Source organism: Melanostigma gelatinosum (assembly GCF_949748355.1).
Source record: "Melanostigma gelatinosum genome assembly, chromosome: 11".
NCBI lineage: Eukaryota > Metazoa > Chordata > Actinopteri > Perciformes > Zoarcidae > Melanostigma > Melanostigma gelatinosum.
Genome location: NC_136644.1, coordinates 16,097,572 through 16,107,668, shown reverse-complemented (window position 1 = coordinate 16,107,668; position 10,097 = coordinate 16,097,572).

Sequence of the window (10,097 nt, the reverse complement as noted above, 5' to 3'; positions counted from 1 at the left end):
CTCTCCTCTCCATCCTTCATGTCCATATTCGGTAGACAATAGGTCCTTCTCCGATTATTTAACAAAACAGTAGAAGCGTTCATTACTTTCGACAGGTCAACTTTTAAGGTCCCGACCACTTCCCCATTAATCCTTTATTACTCAAACAGGGGTGTAATGGGAACATGTGATACACGCTTCTGATCGCTCGCCCCCCTTCTTTATGACCTCGAGAACATGCACTCATTGTATTTTCCTGTGTCACATGCTTTAAGGACACTCGCATGATTATACTTCGCTTAAGGATATAAAGACATACATTAAATCTAAAGTCATCCCTTGCCCTTCACACAATATGGGAATACATGTAACGATATAAGGGTCAGCCATATGCTCAAACTTTATGATGCCGCCATTACGTTCTTTCTTTGTTGTCTCTCGCCCCTCAGGCTGAGACAGTTCGTTTAGAGTATCAGAGTTCATCTGTAGTCCACACCAGCACTACAGTCTTCTCCTCTCTACAAGTATTTGTTTAAACATAGTTACATCAAATAGACTAATCAATTGATGTTTTTTCATTATTTTTAATACCACGATAGTAGCGTGTCTCGGACATTATTGGTGGATACCTCAACAATACCATGGCAATAAACGGTTCTGATTTGAAGAATTGATGTCCTATGCATTGAATGTGTTGTAACTTTGTTATGTTGTGCATGCTGTACACATGACATCTATTGCACTTCTGTCCATCCTGGGAGAGGATCCCTCCTCTGTTGCTCTCCCTTAGGTTTCTTACTTTTTTTGCTCCCCATTAAATGTTGTTTTGGGGGAGTTTTTCCTGTTCCGATGTGAGGGTCCTGGGACAGAGGATGTTGCATGTGTACTGATTGTAAAGTCCTCTGAGGCAAATTTGTGATTTTGGGCTATACAAAATAAATTGAATTGAATATCTTTTTTGAGTATCTATCGCTTGAAGCAGCTCATTTATTTTGGTCTGACAGACCCATAGAAATGGTTTGGTACACATTTAACAAATATAGAAATACAAAACTTGAAGCATTAATGATTAATTGATTTTATCATTTAGGAGCACCACTCCCCAGTTTTGGAACCTCTGGTTTAGGCTACCTGACTCTCAATCAGTCTACAAAGACACCTAATTGACAGCTGCATTCATGGCTATGAAGAAACTTAGATTGGGAATCTAATTATATTAATGTCACGTTTCACCAAACTTTTTAGTAAGAAAACGTCTTGTCTAAGTATAATTTGTGTAAGGAAGTGTAAGTATAATTTGCTACAAACAATGAAAAATGTTTTGAAAGGACAATAGTTTTACCTCCACGGAATAAGTGTGCAATAAGTGTTTTTTTTTATTTAATTTGTTATGTAAAATGTTTTCCAGTTCCTTTTCACCTGCTGAAATTATTTTATTGCCACTTAAAATGTAAGTGCAAAAGGAGGCAGACTAAATTAACATTACAGACAACATTGTTTGCAAAAACACAGTCAAACTACATCTGGAGAAAACATATCTCCAGAGAAGAACTCAAAGTTGGTAGAGTGTCATGTTCTGTCTTCTGTTTGGAACTGCATTTTTAAGTCTTTAGATTCTCCTGCTGAAAATCCCTTTTCGGACACGTCTGTTTGATTTAGATTCACTGCAATTTAAAAGGCAACAGTACAGGGTGGGTGCTGACAACAGATGCCTGACAGGAAGACACTTCAAGTGTTAAACCTGCAGAACAACAGTAGCCGCACAATTCAGACTCATGAGATATAACTTCCCTCCACAGGGACTATAATAGCAAGTTCGATTTGATTAATGCGATGAGACAAAATATCCTGCATCTTTGTTTCCCTTTGTGGAGACACAGTGCAGTACCAAGTTTCTGTCCCCTCTTTGTCACAGACATACTTTGTACGAGGGAGTATTTTAATGTCCAGAGGATTTAGCTTATGCTTAAATGATAAACATAGGCTGTCTACGTTATAGGGCCACTGCAGAAAAACAACCTTTGTGTGCAATACATTTGATTTAAAAGGCATATATTCACAGTTACTGCTGTATAAGAAAGTCAGTTTTGGAATTGATTTGATTACAAAGATGATATAAAGCTTGTTTTAGTTTGAGGAGGACGTTTGCAATATTTATCCCGGAATACCAAAACGTCATGTGAGCAAGGGGACTTCCAGCATGTGTTTTGTGGTTTTTCTGTTGGGAGGGAGTATGTTCCAGGTGTCAGGCAGGTTTGCATTGTTGCATTGTTGTCATTTATTTTCTTTTGAAGAGCTATTGTACACTGTAAGAAATTTGAGCAAAGAACTGTATGTTCAGTAGATATAATAAAAGTGTTTAATAATTCATAATTAAGAATTCATAATTAGTCATAATCATAAGTGTATTGGGAATGCATAACTAGAAAATGCATTTCCTGCTGAAAATGCGTTGGAATGCTGAAAGCTGAAATGAATCTCAAAAACATTGCTGAAAATAGATATCCAATTAAAAAAAAATTGCAAAAAGCTGAATAATTCAAAAAGTTGAAAGATTACAAATATGAAGTTATATCACCCCTCTCCTGAAAGAGCTGAACATTTTGATATTCGAACGGTTTCTGTAGCTTAAAAGAATTCCAGCAGTAGTGATATTTGTTGTAGTAGTAGTAGAAGTATTATTCGCAGTATAAGTATGAGTAGCATTTGAATAAGTACTAGTTGTAGCAGTAGTGATATTTGTAGTAGCAGTAGTAGTAGAAGTTGTCGTCGAAGTATTTGTAATTAGAAGAAGTAGTAGAAGTAGTAGTATCAGCAGTCGTACTAATAGCTGTAGTCGTATTAGTACTGGTTATTAGTACTGGTAGTAGCAGGAATAGCAGTATTAGCAGTTGTGGTATCAGTAATAATAGTAGTGATAGTGGTAGTAATAGCAGTAGTGGTAGTAATAATATTTATGGTAGCAGTAATAGCAGTAGCAGTAGTAGTAATAGTAGCAACAGCAAAAGTTGTAGTAGTAGTGGTAATACTAGAAATATTAGCAGTAGTAGTAGTTGTCGCAGTATTAGTAAGAGCATTCATTATTTCAACAAAAAAGCCTAATTTTGAGCGAAACGGAGCTTCTAATAAAGCATACGCACACACGTTTCACCAAAATCCCACACTTTAATTCCACTCATACGCCCTCTGTCTCCTCTCACAATCCACTGGTTATTGTTGGAATGCTGTTAAGCATTCCACCTATTGTTATCCTGTTTCTTTATTGTTGGAATGCTGTTAAGCATTCCAACTATTGTTATCCTGTTTCTTTATTGTTGGAATGCTGTTAAGCATTCCAACTATTAGCCTTCGAATCTTTATTCAACTTCTATTTCTTCCGTCGCACCTCTTCTTCTCTTCATTTTTTAAGCTCCAGAAACCGTTCAACTATTAAAATGTTCAGCTCTTTCACCAGAGGTCTGCTATGACTTTTCATATTTCTAACCTTTAAACGTTTTGAATTATTAAGCTTTTTATTTTCAATGGGATCGCTATGGAGAATATTTTCAAATGGCTTCAGGCACACAGGTGTTCGCGATTGAGCCAATTAGTGATGTTGATAAACACACAGACTCACAGACACACGCGCACATACACTCCTCTCCCTCTCTCTGTGTGTCTCTCATACAGTCATTCAGGTCTTAGGGATCTTTAGAGGTCTTTCCCCCCTCCTCCACCCCCCCCCACACTCACACGCCATTTCAAAATAAAAGCCCCAGAGAGTGAATTCTAACTGAACTGCTTGTGATGAAGCCTGTCATTTAATAACCTCTGTTTATGTGTCAAACATCATGATTATGTCTCCTCTCCCCCTCCCTCCCCCACCCAGCCCCACCCTTTCAAAATAAAAGCCTCATGGATTAACTGTATTTAAACATTAAACTCAAAATTAGGCTTTTTTGTTGAAAAAATGAATGCTCTTACTAATACTGCGACAACTACTACAACTGCTAATATTTCTAGTATTACTACTACTACTACTTCAACTTTTGCTGTTGCTACTATTACTACTACTGCTACTGCTATTACTTTTACCATAAATATTATTACTACCACTACTGCTATTACTACCACTACCACTACTATTATTACTTTTCCACAACTGCTAATACTGCTATTCCTGCTACTACCAGTACTAATAACCAGTACTAATACGACTACAGCTATTAGTACGACTGCTACTGCTTCTTCAAAAACTGACTTTACTATTACTACTACTACTTATTATACTACTACTACTGTTATATAAAATACTATGACCACTACTACAGCTATTACTACGACTACTGATAGTACTACTTCTACTACTTCTTCTAATTACTAATACTTCGACGACAATTTCTACTACGACTGTTACTACAAATATCACTACTGCTACAGCTAGTACCTATTCAAATGCTACTAATATTTATACTGCTAATAATACTTCTACTACAACTTCTACTACTACTACAATAAATATCACTACCGCTGGAATTCTTTTAAGCCACAGAAACCGTTCGAATATCAAAATGTTCAGCTCTTTCAGGAGAGGGGTGATATAACTTTATATTTGTAATCTTTCAACTTTTTGAATTATTAAGCTTTTTGCAATTTTTTAAAAATTGGATATCTATTTTCAGCAATGTTTTTGAGATTCATTTCAGCTTTCAGCATTCCAACGCATTTTCAGCAGGAAATGCATTTTATAGTTGTGATTCATTAGTAAATGAGATTCTGATTGAATATTTTTGAATACAGTGATGGAATTTGAATTTAGATTTTTAATTTTAATTAATTTTTTAATTGATTAATTATTCATTCTTTTTAAATTTAATTGTAATTGCGATTTTAAACCTTTTGAATTCTGAGTTGGAAATGGATTGTGATCTTGATTTTGATTCTGATTTAGATGTTGAGTTTGATTTAGGAATTCTAACTTCAATTTTGGATTCGAGATTCCTTCACATATCCATTATTGACTAATTTTGCTACATTTACTGTTTTACATAGTTCCGAAGAATCAATTTTGACACGGACAGCGCTAAAATAGATGAGAGATCGTTGACCTCTCATACACTACAGACGTATGCTGACATTTACTGCTGAACTTTGGGCAGTTTTGTGTTTGTTTTAGTCAAGGTGCGTGATTGAGTGCATCCAGATCTGGGAAGTGGAGCAGTGGATCCCAGTTTTGGAGTCAACGACCGCACACAATACAGCACAGAGGGTGAGTTGACTTTGGTTCATGTGATGACAAGCATGTACATTTAATACACACATTTGAATACTCCTAGGCTGCGTAATGTTTACATTAAAGAGGCAGAGAAGATAAGTAAAATAACTGGTAGGAAGACTAAAATGTGAATTAAGAGAAGTAGAATGCATCAGAAAAGATTTGCAACAGCAGATAGAGGAAAGACGAGCACAAAGTAAAGAAGATGAGGAGATAAAGACAATGCAGCGGCGGCTGCTGAAACTTCAAGTAGCAGAGGTCGACAGAGAATTAAATAGAAAACGTCAGGCCAAGAAGCAGATGACAGTAGCAGAAGCTCAGCCTCCTCCAGCAGCACCTCCCGCTCCATGTCAACAAACTCCAGCAGTACCAGCCCCCACCGTGGTGTACTACCAACTTCCACCACATGACAGAGGCAGAAGTGGTGCATCCAACAGAGGGAGAGGTAACTATAAAGGGGGGCAGAAGGTCTTGTAAGTAGAGGAGTGTGCTACGTATGTGGGAGAGAAGGTCATTGGGTGAGAGATTGCCCTCATAAAAGAGCAGGAGGACCGTTCAGTGCAGCACCACAACATGCTCCATTCCCATCACAACATCAGCAGCACCTAAGACCAACGGGACCATCTGGACCTCCTCCCATGAGACATCAACAGATGCACATGCTGTCACCAGGACCATGGGGAGGTTCAGTGTATAGCCAAGATACATAGATGATTGCCACGTGATCTCTTACAGCAGAGATATCGTGGTGAAGGGGAGATTGGTAAGGTGTAAAACATTGTTTTGTAGATCCACATTTAGAATAGTTTTCAGTGAAGGTGCTACTCACAATTTGTGAGATTTAATAACGTCATGATAAACCACAACTTTTGAATTTAAATACAGCAAAATCCAAGGCTTCTAACTCAGTGATAGGTCTTAGCCTAGACTTGCTAGCTCTAGAAATTGAGAAATATACGAGAGCTCTAACTAACATGAGCCGAGTTTTGTTTTCTCAGGTGACAAACGCAGAAGCAGCAGCTGACGAAGGGAAGCAGGCTGACATGTCACCAGGCAGTCTGGTGTGGATAAAAGTCCACAAGCGCAAGTGGAGTGAACCAAGGTGGACAGGTCCATGGGAGGTAGTATTGGCAACCTCACATGCAGTAAAGGTAAAATGGGAGCGACTTGGCACCACCTCACTCACTGTGCAGCAGCAAAGGTAACGAGTAAGACACTCGCAGAGACAGGATTGAACATCAAACAGGCAAAATTTGAAGCTAAAGACACCTCAAAAGAGGGTTTAGACAGTACTGACAATGACGTTTCCCCCACTGTTTAAGCGAGGCCTTCCATTAGGAGACTCTAGGTTCAGTGGGTTATGGAAATCTGTAATTATTTGCTTCCTGATTTCAGCAGTTTCCCTCTTAGTATGGAGAATTAAACACAGACAGGAACCAGAACACATGCATGACTACATCGAAATTCGACATTTAGCCTCAGTAACTAATCAAACCGATCTCCGACCAGGTAGAGAGGCTTCTCTGACGACACTCACCTATGAAAATGTAACTCTCACTCTTACGTTCAAAGAAGGTACAGCATAAGTATGAAGAACCAAAAGAGGGGCCGAGAGCCCGAAGGGAGGTTTTGATGACCAAGTGTACATAGATGTCATAAGGGTGCCAAGGGGGGTGTTGTTGAGGATGAAACTCACCCTAACATGGAGGAGGCCAGACCACACGTGTGTCCAGCTGCTTCGTGCAGTTCACACGCTGCAATAATAACGTTACCAACACTGGTTTACAGTTAAAAGGATTTAATCCCACTGATGCAAGTATGATTACAGTTAAACATTGGAGTACATACTCCTATGAAATATTACAATATTAACCCACTTTGGAAAAAACTACCTCTGGTCCCAGGACACAGCCGTCCCAGGGAACCACACGCTAGAAAGAGGCAGAAAAACACTTCTATCCCGCCGACATATTCGTTCGCGACTCCTCCCCTCCCGTCTATCTCAATTTATATTGGCTAACTTCTCTATGCACTTCTGTAAACGCCTATCTCCACATCTCTCTCAAGTAAACAAGTATGTTATTAAAGTGTATATTAATAGGAAAAGAAGTGCAAGGGTATTTAAGGAAGAAATTGTCTTGGGGATGTAAGTGTCAGAGTCAGTGGGGGTCCCGGGCTTTGTTAATGAGTCCAACTGAAGACGGGAAGAAGCTGTTCTTGTGACGTAAGGTCTTGGTCCTGATGGACCGCAGCCTCCTGCCAGATGGAAGGGGCTCGAACAGTTTAAGTCCAGGGTGAGAGGGGTCGGCTACAATCTTGGACTGGGATGGGTGGTACAGACATGAGCCCCTGCTGGGCTGGGGGAGGGGGGGACATGGTGGTCTGGAGCTGGTGGATGGGGTCAGGACTGTCCCATTGTCTTTCAAAGCGACAGTAGAACTCGTTCAGCTCGTCTGCCAGACGTAGGTCATTCATTGAGTGTGGGGGGGGGGGGCTTTAGGTTTGTAGTTGGTGGTCTGTCTGAGACCTCTCCAGACAGAATCAGAGTCACTTGCTGAGAGCTGGTGTTGCAGTTTCTCAGAGTACTGTCGTTTCGCGTCTCTCACCACCTTGCTAAACCTGTTTTTTGCCTCCTTGAGCATGTCCTTGTCCCCACTCTTCAATTAAATGTTCCTTCTGCAACCTTAGCTGTCTGAGTTCTGCTGTATTGTGGGTCGTAGTCATTGATGTAATGAATACGACCCACAATTGGCAAACCCCCCATCTAGCGGATTGATACTCAATAAAAATGCATGGAATAGCTGTGATGCAGTCAGCTGTTTGTATATTTCCTTTAGCTGTCAGCTAAAGAAACCGTCTAAAATAATACAAGTGGGCGAACTGTTGTTCCCCATAGCATACAGCCTATGGTTTCCCTCCACTGTGTCTCAGGCAACAGAGTCGCGGCTGGGGGTTGGCGATGTACTTATCTGTGTTATCCCTAGTGGCCCTATACCAGCCAGGGACCGGTTAAGAGTAGTGAGTGAGAAGTCAGTAGGCAGTCATTGGCAGTATAAAAGAGGCAATAAAGAGGTTTAAATGTATGAGCACCATCGAGCATGACTCAAAATAGTATGCAGTTTGCTGCTGAGAGTGAGGGATTAGTCCCTCACCCACGGACACATGCACTCATGCATGCACACATGCAAACACACCAGCGATTGCATGATTCTCCTGACAGAGATAATAATAACAGAATAGAATAAGGTTGTAATTAAAGACACTGGTTGCAACATTTTGTAATCCTCCTCTCGATGTCTGTATGGATATGACGCATTACACATACCAGAACTCATAGTTGGGCAACCTCAAGAAGCGCAGGAATTTCCCCAAGACTGAATCCAGTTTGCCAACATTCTGGAGAAACAAGTTTGAGTTACCAGAAGTGCTCCATGGCTTTAGGGGCTTTTAAACATTCCAGCTTTTTGATCCACCTACAGGAGTAGTCAAGAATTTCAAACTTTAGTTTTTATTTTGTAATCTGTCACAAAATAAGGAATTGTGCAGATTAGACTTGAAACTTGCTGATAAAGTATTTAATCTCTCTAGAATATAAATGACACTTTTGAATAATTACTGTTACGTTCCCCTTTTGAGTCCAAGGGATGAGGGGAGTAACAATATAAAAATTCCCGGGGAAACCAATGACTTAACAAAGTGATTTAATAACAATAAACGCTGCTCCACAAAAACACACAGCTTCTGGGCTGCCACTTGGATCACTGGCAGCGGGGGGGCCTGTCGGTCTGGATCTCGCAGCCTCTTATCCACCCTGTCACTGATCAGCAATTGAGGCACTGCAGCTGGGAGACAGGGAAAAGGGCTGCACCTGAATAGACACTGGGAGTGGGATAGAGAGGGCACAATGGAAACACGGCACGTAACACCCCCTCCCATAAGTCCAAACACCCGTTTGGCCACAATCAACCCACATAATATATACATTTACATTATAACAACAAACAACAAAAACCTCACCCACGGGAGAGAGCATCAGCCACCACATTGTCTGTTCCCTTCTTGTGCTTTATCTTGATATTATACCCTTGGACCAGCAGGGCCCAACACATCAACCGCTGGTTATGGTTGTGATTCGTGTATACTGTGACTGGCGATGAACTGGAGCCCACATACACTCAAAATGCTGAAGGGATAGAAGCATGGCCAGCGTCTCCTTCTCGATGGTGGAGTAGTTCAGCTGGTGGTGCTTGAACTTCACAGAGAAGTAGCACACAGGATGGCACACATCTCCCTCTCCTTCTTGCAACAGCACAGCACCGGCTCCCGAAGCGCTAGCATCAACTTCTAGTTTGAAGGAAAGTGAGAAGTTTGGAGCAGACAACACCAGATCACTGCAGAGGAGACTTAACAGCCTTAAATGCATGATTATACTCACTGGTCCACACAAATGGAACAGCCGGACTACACAGGTTGGTAAGGGGCGTAACCACTACAGAGACATTTTTTTTAAAAAACGACAGTATCCAGTCATACCCAAAAACCTGGGAAGTTCACGCCTGGTGGGGGAGGCTGGGGGAGGCTGACAACACAGCCTGAACTTTCACCTCCACTGGGCCAACCTGTCAATGGCCAACCTGTTTCCCCAGGTAGGTTCCAGCAAGCTACTGGAACACCACTCCCAGTCTTGCAATGTGGTCTGCCAAGTAATTTGAGTCCACCACAACATCATCAAGGTACACATTACAGTGGGGCACATCCCCGAGCACCAGTTGCATGAGTCACTGGAAAGTCGCAGGCGCATTTCTCATGCCAAAAGTCATACAAGTCTACTGCATAAAATGGTCTGGTGTTACGAATGCCGAGA